Here is a 12,184-nt window from a genome sequence, read left to right as displayed (position 1 = left end):
TCTTTCTTTCTTTCTTTCTTTCTTTCTTTCTTTCTTTCTTTCTTCTTTTGAGATGCAGTCTCACTTTGTCATTCAGGCTCGAGTGCAGTGGTGCAATCTTGGCTCACTGCAACCTCTGCCTCCCAGATTCAAGCGATTATCCTGCCTTAGCCTCCCAAGTAGCTGAGACTACAGGCATCCACCACCACACCTGGATAATTTTTGTATTTTTAGTAGAGATGGGGTTTCACCACGTTGGCCAGGTTGTTTTCAAACTCCTGACCTCAGGTGATCAGCCTGCCTTGCCCTCCCAAAGTGCTGGGATTACAGGTGTGAGCCACCGTGCCCAGTCAGTTTTTAGTAGTTTTAGTAGAGATGGGGTTTCACCTTCTTGCAGGCTGGTCTTGAACTCCTGACCTCAGGTGATCCACCTGCCTCAGCCTCCCAAAATGCTGGGAGTCCAGAGAGGTACTTTCTTGCTGACCCAGGAGACCCACCAGAATCTGGTCCTCCCAATGTGATGATCACCAGAATCCCTTATAGGGCTTTTAAAAAAGAGCATTCTGGTTCTAGTGAACATGATGTTCTCTTGTCTACTTGGCATCGGTGTAAAAACAGTTCTCCCTTCTTCCGCTGGCAACAGGATATTTATTTCTTGGGGAAACTCATTTTGTCTGATTTAGGTGGAGTCGGTACCGATTTCTCTACCACAGGCATGTACACATGGCTCAGGTTTTACCTATCAGAGAGCTATATCCTTCTGCCTACTGACTGGCTGAAAGATGGGCATGTGACCCAAGCTGGACCAATCAGATATCTCTCAGAGACTTCTGCTGAAACTACCAGGAAAAAGATATGCTCAATCTTTGAAGATAATGAGTGTAAAACAAGGCAATAACGGAGATGCTGGGGACAATGATTTCATCAAGTGGAGAGCCCAGGAATGGAGTCATCTGGGCTCATTGTGATAAGAGAGCAGGAGAGGGAGGGAGAGACAGAACCCTGAAGGCAGCATTTGATTCCCTGGATTTGATTCCCAGGTCTACACTTTACCCTGAGGCTTCAGTTTTGTGAACTAATAAATCCTCCTTCCTTTTTTTTCTTTTTTTTTTCTTTTTTTAGCTTAAGTTAATTTCATTTGAGTTTCTGTCATCTTAGAACAAAACAGTTTGTATTAACACACTATTCTCATGAACACCCTGGTTCACTGGATCAGATATGATGATGTTTAAACGTTAGAATACATACAATTTAAATGGAGGACTGAGTGTGGTGGCTGACAACTATAATCCCAGCACTTTGAGAGGTGGAGGTGGGCAGATCACTTGAGGCCAGGAGTTCAAGACCAGCTTGGCCAACATGGTGAAACCCCTTCTCTACTAAAATACAAAAAAAATTAGCTGGACATGGTGGAGCACAACTGTAGTCCCAGCTAGTCGGGAGGCTGAGGCAGGAGAATCAGTTGAACCCGGGAGGCGGAGGTTGCAGTGAGCTGAGATCGCACCACTGCACTCCAGCCTGGGTGACAGAGCAAGACTCTGTTTCAAAAAAAAAAAAAGTTAAAAAAATAAACAGAGGGCATTTTAAAATGCTGATTTCTGGGTCTTTCCCAGAAATTCTGATTTGGAGGGATAGAGTCCAGGAATCTTCATTTAGCAAGCACTCCAGGTGATTCTGATGGATAATCACACTTTGAAAATCACAGAATTAGAGCATCCTCCTAGGCCACAACTTCATAATGAAGAAAGGTGGCTAATTGTTGTGTGCCTTCTATGAGCCATACCCCTTGGCTATGTTATCTACTTAACTCATTTAATCCCCAGAACAAGAGGTCCCCAAAAAGAATTAGATATCTCCTTTTAGAGGAGTGAAGCGCCTGCTGCTGAAATTTGGGGGCAAATAACTGGAGTAGGCCTGCTGGGAACAGGACTTGTCAAAAGAACTATGTCTAGAAGGCTATGGTCCAAGGCCATTTTTGCCGGCTATAAGTGGGGTCTCCGGAATTAAAGGGAGAACACGGCTCTTCTTAAAATCAAAGGTGTTTATGCCGTAGATGAAACAGAATTCTATTTGGGCAAGAGATACGCTTATGTATACAAAGCAAAGAACAACACAGTGACTCCTGGCGGCAAACCAAACAAAACCAGAGTAATCTGGGGAAAGGTAACTCAGGCACACGGAAACAGTGGCATGGTACGTGCCAAATTCTGATGCAATCTTCCTCCTAAGGCTATTGGACACAGAATCCAAGTGATGCTGTACCCCCTCAAGGATTTAAACTAATGAAAAGTGAATAAATAAACGTGGATTTGTGCTCTTGTTAGAAAAAAAAAGGTATCTCCCTTTAGATTTGCACAGTGATTTTGGATCAAAGTACAGCAGCAATTCTATTCTTAACGTGGGCAGATGGAGGCAAGAAATAAAAGAAATAAAAGAATCCACCAAGTCTTCATTGATTTTCATTTCCAGATGTTAATAATTCCAAGGGTAAATGTAGCTAGGAGAACTTAATTAATTTATTAAATAAAACCTACTTGTCTTATACATGTGAGCAAGAGAAGGTAATGTAGGTTTCAATAAACATAATCATTAGCAAGTTACAGAGTCTGAGTAGTAAACACTATAGTTCAAGTTGTGAGAAACTGTCATTACATCACCCTGGTTGGAATCATCCTGTTTTGTGAAAATGTGGAGCTAGACCTTTCCACAGCTGGTCTCGCATCAATGATCTTTTTACTTTTTGTTTCTGGTTTCAGCTTATGAGAATAATTGCCTGTGGCTGGGTGCAGTGACTCAAGCTGGTAATCCCAGCACATTGGCAGGCTGAGGTGGGCAGATCACTTGAGTCCAGCCTGGCCAACATGGTGAAACCCTGTCTCACCCAAAAATGCAAGAATTATCTGGGTGTGGTGGTGTGTGCCTGTAGTCCCAGCTACTCAGGAGGCTGTGGCAGCAGGATTGCATGGGCCTGGGAGGCAGAGGTTGCAGTGAGCTGAGATTGAGCCACTGCATTCCAGCCTGGGCTACAGAGCCAGACCCCATCCCAAAATGGAGTTCTTCAGAAGAAGACCCTGAGACAAGGATTTACATGCAGTTGAATTTTTTTTTTTTTTTTTTTTTTTTTTTTTTGAGACAGAGTTTTGTTCTTGTTGCCCAGGCTGGAGTGCAATGGCACAGTCTCAGCTCACTGCAACCTCTTCCTCCTGGGTTCAAGTGATTCTCCTGCTTCAGCCTCCCAAGTAGCTGGGATTACAGGTGCCTGACACCATGCCTGGCTAATTTTTTTGTATTTTCAGTACAGACAGGGTTTCACCATGTTGGCCAGACTGGTCTCAAACTCCTGACCTCAGGTGATCCGCCTGCCTCGGCCTCCCAAAGTGTTGGGATTACAGGCATGAGCCACCGCGCCTGGCCACAGTTGATTTATTAAGGAGGCATTTATAGGAGAAATCCGTGAGGGAAAGACAAGAAGCCAAGCATCTTAGTTGGCATTGCTATAAAGGAAAACCCAAGGCTGGATAATTTATATAGAAAACAAGTTTATTTGGCTCATGGTTCTGCAGGCTATACAAGAAGCATGGTGCCAGCATCTGCTTCTGGTGAGGGCTTCAGGGAGCTTCTTCTCATGGGGAAAAGTGAAGGGGAGCAGGCATCACATGGTGAGAGGAAGGAGGGAAGAGAGAGGGGAGGAAGGTGCCAGGCTCTTTTAACAATCAGATCTTGCAGGAGCTAATAGAGCAAGAAGTCACTCATTACCATGAAGACAGCATCAAGTCAAACACCCTCCATCAGGCCCCATCTCCAACTGTGGGGATCATGTTTCTTTTTTCTTTTCTTTCTTTTTTTTTTTTTTTGAGATGGTTTCTCGCTCTGTTGCCCAGGCTGGAGTGCAGTGGCATGATCTTGGCTCACTCCAACCTCTGCCTCCCAGGTTCAAGTGATTCTCCTACCTCAGCCTCCCAAGTGGCTGGGATTAACAGGTGCCCACCACCACGTCCAGGTAATTTTTTTGTATTTTTAGTAGAGACAGAGTTTCACTATGTTGGCCGGGCTGGTCTCGAACTCCTGACCTCAGGTGATCCACCCACCTTGGCCTCCCAAAGTGCTGGGATTACAGGCGTGAGCCACTGCACCTGGCCCAGTTTTAGCCCATTTTCTACTGCTATAACAGAATACTACAGACTAGGTAGTTTATAAACAGCAGAAGTTTATTTGGCTCAGGGTTTTAGAGGCTGGGAGGTCCAACAGCATGGCGCTAGCATTGGCGAGGGTTATCCCATGACAGAAGGGCAAGAAAGGTGAATTCATCCTTTTTATCAGAAACTCACTCCTGTGATAACTAAGTCACTCCCCCAGCAACAACATTCACCCCTTTATGAGGGCAGAGACCTTACGGCCTAATCATTTCTTAAAAGTCCTACCTCTTAATACTGTTACAATGGCAATTAAATTTCAATATGAAGTTTAGAGGGGAATTTCAAACCATAGCAAGACCTTACCAGATGTATGGTTTGCAAATATTTTCTCCTATTTTGTAGATTTTCTCTTTATTCTGTTAATTATTTGATGTAATTTCATTTGTCTGTTTCTACTTTTGCCTGTGCTTTTGGATTGATATCCAAAGGATCATTACCCAGACTAATGTTATGGAGCTTTCCCCCATGTTTTCTTCTAGTAGTTATACAATTTCAAGTCTTCCATTCAAGTCTTTAATCCATTTTGAGTTGATTTTAGTGTATGGTGTGAAAAGAGAGTCTAATTCATTCTTCTGCATGTGAATATCCCATTTCCCCAACAGCATTTGTTGAAAAGACTGTTCTTTCCCCCATTGTGTGTTCTTTGCACCTTTGACAGAAATCAATTGACTGTGTGAAAACATGGAACCAACTCAAATGACCATCAATCAACAAGTGAATAAAGAAACAGTGGTGTATATATACACACACACACATATATATACACCACATATATGTATGATGGAATAATACTCAGCCACAAAAAGGAATGAATTAATGGCATTTTCAGCAACCTGGATGAGATTAGAGACTATTATTCTAAGTGAACTAACTCAGGAATGGAAAATACAACATCATATGTTCTCACTCATAAGTGGGAGCTAAGTTACGAGGATGCAAAGGCATAAGAATGACACAATGGACTTTGGGGAGTGAGGGGGAAAGGGTGGGAAGCGGATGAGGGATAAAAGACCACAAATTGGGTTCAGTGTACACTGTTTGGGTGATGGGTGCACCAAAATCTTACAAATTACCACTAAAGAACTTACTCATGTAACCAAATGCCACCTGTTCCCCAATAGCCTACAGAAATAAAAAAAAATTTAAAAAATCAATTGACTGTAAATGTGTGAATTTATTTCTGGGTTTTCTATTCTGTTCCATTGATCTATGTGTCTGTTTTTATCCTAGTACTATGATGGATTTTTTTTAAACCCATGTTGTTTGATTACTATAACTTTGTAGTATATTTTGAAGTCAGGTAGTGCGATGCTTCCAGGTTTGTTCTTTTTGTTCAAGCTTGCTTTGGCTATTCAAGATCTTTTGTAGTTCCATACAAATTTTAGAATTGTTTTTTCTATCTCTGTGAAAAATGTCATTGATATTTTGATAGGGATTGCACTGAATCTGTAGATCACTTTGTGTAGTATTGACATTTCAACAACATTAACTTTTCCCATCCATGCACATTGGGCGTCTTTCCATTTATTTGTGTCTTCCTTAATTTCTTTCATCAACGTTTTATATTGTTCGACATATAACAGGCCTTTTGTCTCTTTGGTTAAACATATTCCTAAGCATGATATTTTATTTTTTGTAGCTATCATAAATGGTATTGTTTTCTTGATTTCTTTTTTGTACAGTTTATTGTTAGTGTATGGAGATGTTGTTTATTTTTGTATGTTGGTTTTATATCCTGCAACTTTACCACATTTATTAGTTATATCAGTTTTTTTTTTTTTTTTTTTTTTTTTTTTTTGGTGGCGTCTTTAAAGGTTTCTATCTATAAGGTCATGTTGTCCACAAACAGGGATAGTTTAAATTCTTTTTAAATTTAGTTGTCATTTATTTATTTCCCTTGCCTAATTGCTATGGCTAGGACTTAAAGGACTATGCTGATTAGAAGTAGTGAGGGTGGTCATCCTTGTTTTGTTCCTGATGTTAGAAGAATAGCTTTCAGCTTTTAACCAATGATGTGAAAATTTTCACCAGTGATGTTAGCTGTGAGTTGTCATATATGGCTCTTATTGTGTTGAGGTACATTTATTCTATACCTAATAAGCTGGGGACTTCCTATCATGAAAAGATGTTGAATTTTGTAAAGTACTTTTTCTGCATCTGTTAAGACAATCCTATGGTTTTTATCCTTTGTTTTGTTAATGAGCTCAGTAATTTTAAAGTGCATAATTTATTTGGCTTGTAGCACATTCACAATGGTGCACAACCAACATCACTATCTCATGCCGAAACTTTAAAAATCCCACCCCCCGCAAAAGCCAGTCATTCATTCATCTTTAGCCACCTTAGTGTAGTGATGCACGAGCAGCCAGTATTTATTAGGTGCCTCGAGGAGGAACAACAGCCGTTTTCAATAAATCAAGTGTCCAGCATTGAGATCACAGGTCTGGTAATCATTCTCTGTGTTGCAGCGTTTCTAAGACTTCAGGTGTTCCTTTCAGCAGATCAGAGGTCTGGTAATCATTCTCCATGTTGCAGCGTTTTTAAGACTTCAGGTGTTCCATTCAGCACTCGGAGACTTGCCAAATGCCACTCTTTAAAAAAAATCCCTATTGGCCTGGATAGTTTAAAACACTGAGCTGGCATCATGGTAAAAGACAATGTGATTCACTGTGATAGTTTCATCTTACCCTTCTAACTGATGCTTTCACTAAATTCCACCATGTAGCCCATTGTTCATCTACACTAATCATCAACATTCCTTAGCTCTATAGCTTTATTCAAAATGTTCTCTATTCCTAGAACACCCTTCCTTGGGACATTCTACTCATTTTTCAAGCCCATCGTCAGGGTCACTTCCTCTATGAAATCTTCCCTAAGGTTGATCTCTTCTTCCCACTTAACACCCACCGTGCATTGTCTAAACCTCTTTTCTCAGATGATATGCTGTGTTATCAGAATGACTTCCCTGTGTCTGTCTTTCTCTATCTGAATGTGAGCTTCCTGATGGCAGGGACCTTGTCTTGTTCATCTTTCAACTTTCCCATAGCTCAATAAGTATTTTCTGAATTGAATTGAATCACAGAATGTGTTAAAATGAATTTTGATAATATTTAATTAAAATGTCTCCAGTAGTCTCAGGGGAAAAATTTAATTAGTATTTCTATTAGTTTATAGCAGCACAGTTTGCAATTGCAAAAATATGGAACCAGCCCAAATGCCCATCAATCAAGTAGTGGATAAAGAAACTGTGGTATATGAACAACACACACTGGGGGATCAAGGGAGGGAAGTGGGGTTAGGGGTGGGGAGAGCATTTCTAGTATTTCTAGAAAAATATACATGTCTTAGGGCTTTTTTGGATGAAAGAAACGCAAATCTATTCAAATCATCTTAGGTATAAATTTATTTCTTAAGAAAGACAAAAATCTCAAAAAATCTGAAGTCAAGCTAGAGATCTGGTTCTCTAAAAGGAAAGGAGCTGAGATCATCCCAGGAATCAGCAGCAGTAGGAGCCCATGGACCTTCCCTCGAGTTATTATTTTTTCTTTCAGCTAATATTTATTGTGCTAGCAATGGTGGCAGACACTGGGCATACAACAGTCACTCAAGGATACTACAGTCTCTGCTCTCATGTGACTTTCATTCTGGTTCCTGATGTTAATGTAAATTGATTCTTCACCTCTATGCTCCCTCAGACTCAGTCTTTCCTAGTTCAAGTTCCTGAGGGGAATCTTTTTTGTTTGTTTATTTTTAATTTTTTATTTCCATGTGTTTTTGAGGAACAGGTGGTATTTGGCTACATGAGTAACCAAATCTCACTTTAGTGGTGATTTGTGAGATTTTGGTGCACCCATCAACTGAGTACTATGCAGTAAACCCTATTTGTAGTCTTTTTTTTTTTTTTTTTTTTTGGAGACGGAGTTTTGCTTTTATTGTCCAGGCTGCAGTGGAGTGGTACAATCTCGCCTCAGTGCAACCTCCGCCTCCTGGGTTCAAGCGATTCTCCCTGCCTAAGCTTCCTGAGTAGCTGGGATTACAGGTGCCTGCCACCATGCCCAGCTAATTTTTGTATTTTTAGTAGAGACGAGGTTTCGTCATGTTGGCCAGGCTGGTCTCAAACTCTTGACCTCAGGTGATCCGCCCGCCTCGGCCTCCCAAAGTGCTGGGATTACAGGTGTGAGCCACCGTGCCCGGCCAATTTGTAGTCTTTTATCCCTCATCCCCTTCCCATCCTTTCCCCCTGAGTCCCCAAAGTCCATTGTGTCATTCTTATGCCTTTGCAACCTCATAGCTTAGTTCCCACTTATGAGTAGGAACATACGATGTTTGGTTTTTCATTACTGAGTTACTTCACTTAGAACAATGGTCTGTAGTTCCATCCAGATTGCTGTGAATGCCATTAACTCATTCCTTTTCTGGCTGAGTACTATTACATCATATATATATCTCAGTTTCTTTTTGTTTTAAGTTCTGGGATACATGTGCAGGATGTGCAGGTTTGTTACACAGGTAAATGTGTGCCATGGTGGTTTGCTGCACCTATCAACCCACAATGTAGGTATTAAGCCCAGCATGCATAAGCTATTCTTCCTAATGCTCTCCCCACCCCTAATCCCACTTCCCTCCCTTGATCCCCCAGTGTGTGTTGTTCATATACCACAGTTTCTTTATCCACTACTTGATTGATGGGCATTCGGGCTGGTTCTATATTTTTGCAATTGCAAACTGTGCTGCTATAAACATGCGTGTGCAAGTATCTTTTTTGCATAATGACTTCTTGTCCTCTGGGCAGACACCCAGTAGTGGGATTGCTGGATCAAATGGTAGTTCCACCTGAGGGGAATCTAATTGGCTGCTGGGCAGCATTGTGATCAGTTGGCTCCTTCTGGGTCAGGTGTTTGTCATTTCTGGTCATGGGGGCTCAGGAGATGAGAGCTGGGTGAGGGGAGGGCAAAGACTTTTCTCAGAGACGAGATCAACAGCTGGGTCAAGCACTCAAGTGTGCCTCATTAAAAAATCATCTTTATTGTACTTGATTTGTAAATATTTATGATTCATTTTATGTCCTATAAGGCAGTAGATTCCAAAGGCGATGCTAATAAAAGAAAAGCCATTTCATATTACGATAGTAACAGCATATGCTGCTGTGGGAAGCCAGGACAATTGCTGCTTTAATTTGAAAGAAAGTTCTGCTCAAGCAATTAGCTCTGTTACTGAATACCGTAGATCGGTTTTGGAGTTGGGACCTTAAAGATCACCTAGTTTTGCTGACCTGTTTTCCCTCTCCTCTCCTCTCCTCTCCTCTCCTCTCCTCTCCTCTCCTCTCCTCTCCTCTCCTCTCCTCCTCCTCCTCCTCTCCTCTCCCCCTCTCCTCTCCCTCCTCTCCCTCTCCTCTCCTCCCTCTCCCCTCCCTCTCCTCCCTCTCCTCTCCCCTCCCCTCCCCTCCCCTCCCCTCCCCTCCCCCTCCCCTCCCCTCCTCCCCTCCCCCCCCCCTCCCCCCTCCCCTCCCCTCCCCTCCCCTCCCCCTCCCCTCCCCTCCCCTCCCCTCTCCCCTCCCTCCCCTCCCCTCCCCTCCCCTCCCCCCCCTCCCCCCCCTCCCCTCCCCTCCCCTCCCCCCTCCCCTCCCCTCCCCCCCCTCCCCTCCCCTCCCCTCCCCTCCCTCCCCTCCCCTCCCCTCCCCTCCCTCCCTTTTTCCTTTCCCCCTCCCCCCCTCCTCCCCTCCCCTCCCTTCCCCTCCCTCTCCCTCCCTTTCCCTTTTCCTTTCCCTTCCCTTCCCTCCCCTCCCCTCCCCTCCCCTCCCCTCCCCTCCCCTTCCCTTCCCTTCCTTTCCCTTTCTTTCGAGTTGGAGTCTTGCTCTGTCACCCAGGCTGGAGTGCAGTGGTGCAATCTCTGCTCACTGCAACCTCTACCTCCCAGTCTCAAGCAATCCTCTCACCTCAGCCTCCCAAGTAGCTGGGATTACAGGCGTCCGCCACCACGCCCGGCAAATCTTTGTATTATTAGTAGAGACGGGGTTTTACCATGTTGGCCAGGCTGGTTCTGAACTCCTGACCTCAAATGATCTGCCTGCCTTGGCCTCCCCAAGTTTTGCGGTTACAGGTGCGAGCTACTGTGACCAGCCTTTGACCTGTTTTCTAGGTGAAAAAAATCTGAGGGCCAGGTGGTGGTGGTTCACAGTTGCAGTTCTGGCACTTTAAGAGGCTAAGGCGGGAGGATTGCTTGAGTCTAGGGGTTCGAGATCAGCCTGGGCAACATACTGAAACCCTGTCCCTACCAAAAATACAAAAAATTATCGAGGTATGGTAATGTGTGCCTGTGGTCCCAGCTACTTGGGAGGCTGAGGTGGGAGGACTGCTTGAGCCCGGGATGTGGAGGTTGTAGTGAGCTGAGATTGCGCCACTACACTCCAGCTTGGGTGAAACAGCCAAACTCTGTCAGAAAAAAAAAAAAAAAAAAAGAAAAAGAAAAGAAAAGGCTTTTCTTTGGTCGAGGTCAAGGTCAAGGATCTGTCAAAGGCAGAGCTGGGAATGGAACTCAGGTTGCTGCTGTCATTATTAATCCATGCTAATTGAAACTTGCTTTTTTCTTTTCATTTATCCTTCATCCATGCCTCCTTCTCTTTTCCTTTCCTTTTAAAAACTCTAATCAGTTTCTTTCCTTAAATTGTTAAAGCATACAGATGGTTTTAAAAAGTAATATATAAAAGTATACAGGGAAAAGTATTTCTCCCTCCCACTCTAGTTCCTATCCTTAGAGGCTACCACTGCTTCTAGCATATCTTTACAAAGATAGTCTGTAGAGTCGAAGCATGCATGTGTGTGTGTTATTATTTTTGCATTTTAAAACTATATCTTGAAGATCATATATATCATATATGTAACATCTTGGGGATCGGGAGTAGTCATACCTAAACTGAGGTTCAGTTTTTTAAAAAAACTTCTTTTTTTTTAACCACTGTATAGTATTCCATTATTCCATGATATGAAAACACTGTAATTTATTTAGCCGAGTTCTCACTGATGGACATTTACGTTGCTTTCAATCCTCTACTATTACAAACAACGCCTTAAAGAGCACTCTTCATGCCCATCAATGATAGGCTGGATAAAGAAAATGTGGTACCTGTATACCATGGAATACTATGCAGCCATAAAAGGGAATGAGATCATGTCCTTTGCAGGGACATGGATGGAGCTGGAAGCCATTATCCTCAGCAAACTAACGCAGGAACAGAAAACCAAACACTGTATGTTCTCACTTATAATTGGGAGCTGAACAATGAGAACACATGGACATAGGGAGGGGAGCAATACACACTGGGGTCCTGTAGGGGAGTGGGGTTGGGGGAGGAAGATCATCAGGAAAAATAGCTAATTCATGCTGGGCTTAATACCTAGTTGATGGGTTGACAGGTGCAGCAAACCACCATGGCACACGTTTACCTATGTAATGAACTATCCTGCACATTAATCCCAGAACTTAAAATAAAAATCAATTAAAAAAGCACTCTTCTACAAATGTCTTTGTGTATGTGTGAGTCATTCCTGCCCCTTCTTCTATCTTCTCCATCAAGTTACTTCATGCAATCAGGAAAGACAGAAACAAAAAGGAACATTTGGTGGTGAGGTGATAGAGGCCTGAATAGAGAAAGTAGAGACAGAGTATCTTGCTCAAGATCCTTTTAGTTGTGAGTAATAGGAATCAACTTGAACTTCAAAAATGGGAAGAAGGTAAGAGGAATTTATTGGCAGGTCCAGGAGTATCATACAGAACCCCCAAATCTCAGGAACCAGAAAGCCATCAACGATGTAGTCGAGTCTCTTTTTGACTTATTTCTTCTTCTCTCTGAAATTGAACTCATCTTCTCTTTCTGCTTCCCGACTCTTTCTGCCCCTCTTTGTACATGGAGGAAGATGGTGATACCCTGTGGGACTCCAGTATGTGGATCCTCAGCACAGACTGGTTGACTTTTCCTTAGTCTAAGATGGATGATGAGGACCTGATTAACC

General features: G+C 42.8%; 1 pseudogene; it reads left to right on the top strand.

The window, feature by feature from the left end:
* Nucleotides 1-1,849: 1,849 nt before the first annotated feature.
* LOC126944140 (60S ribosomal protein L35a-like) lies at nt 1,850-2,262 on the top strand (annotated as a pseudogene).
* Nucleotides 2,263-12,184: the final 9,922 nt, after the last annotated feature.

The sequence above is a fragment of the Macaca thibetana genome, chromosome 20 (assembly GCF_024542745.1).
Source record: "Macaca thibetana thibetana isolate TM-01 chromosome 20, ASM2454274v1, whole genome shotgun sequence".
Classification (NCBI taxonomy): Eukaryota; Metazoa; Chordata; class Mammalia; order Primates; family Cercopithecidae; genus Macaca; species Macaca thibetana.
The sequence above is the reverse complement of the archived record's forward strand: the minus strand, read 5'-3'. Positions and strand labels throughout refer to the sequence as shown.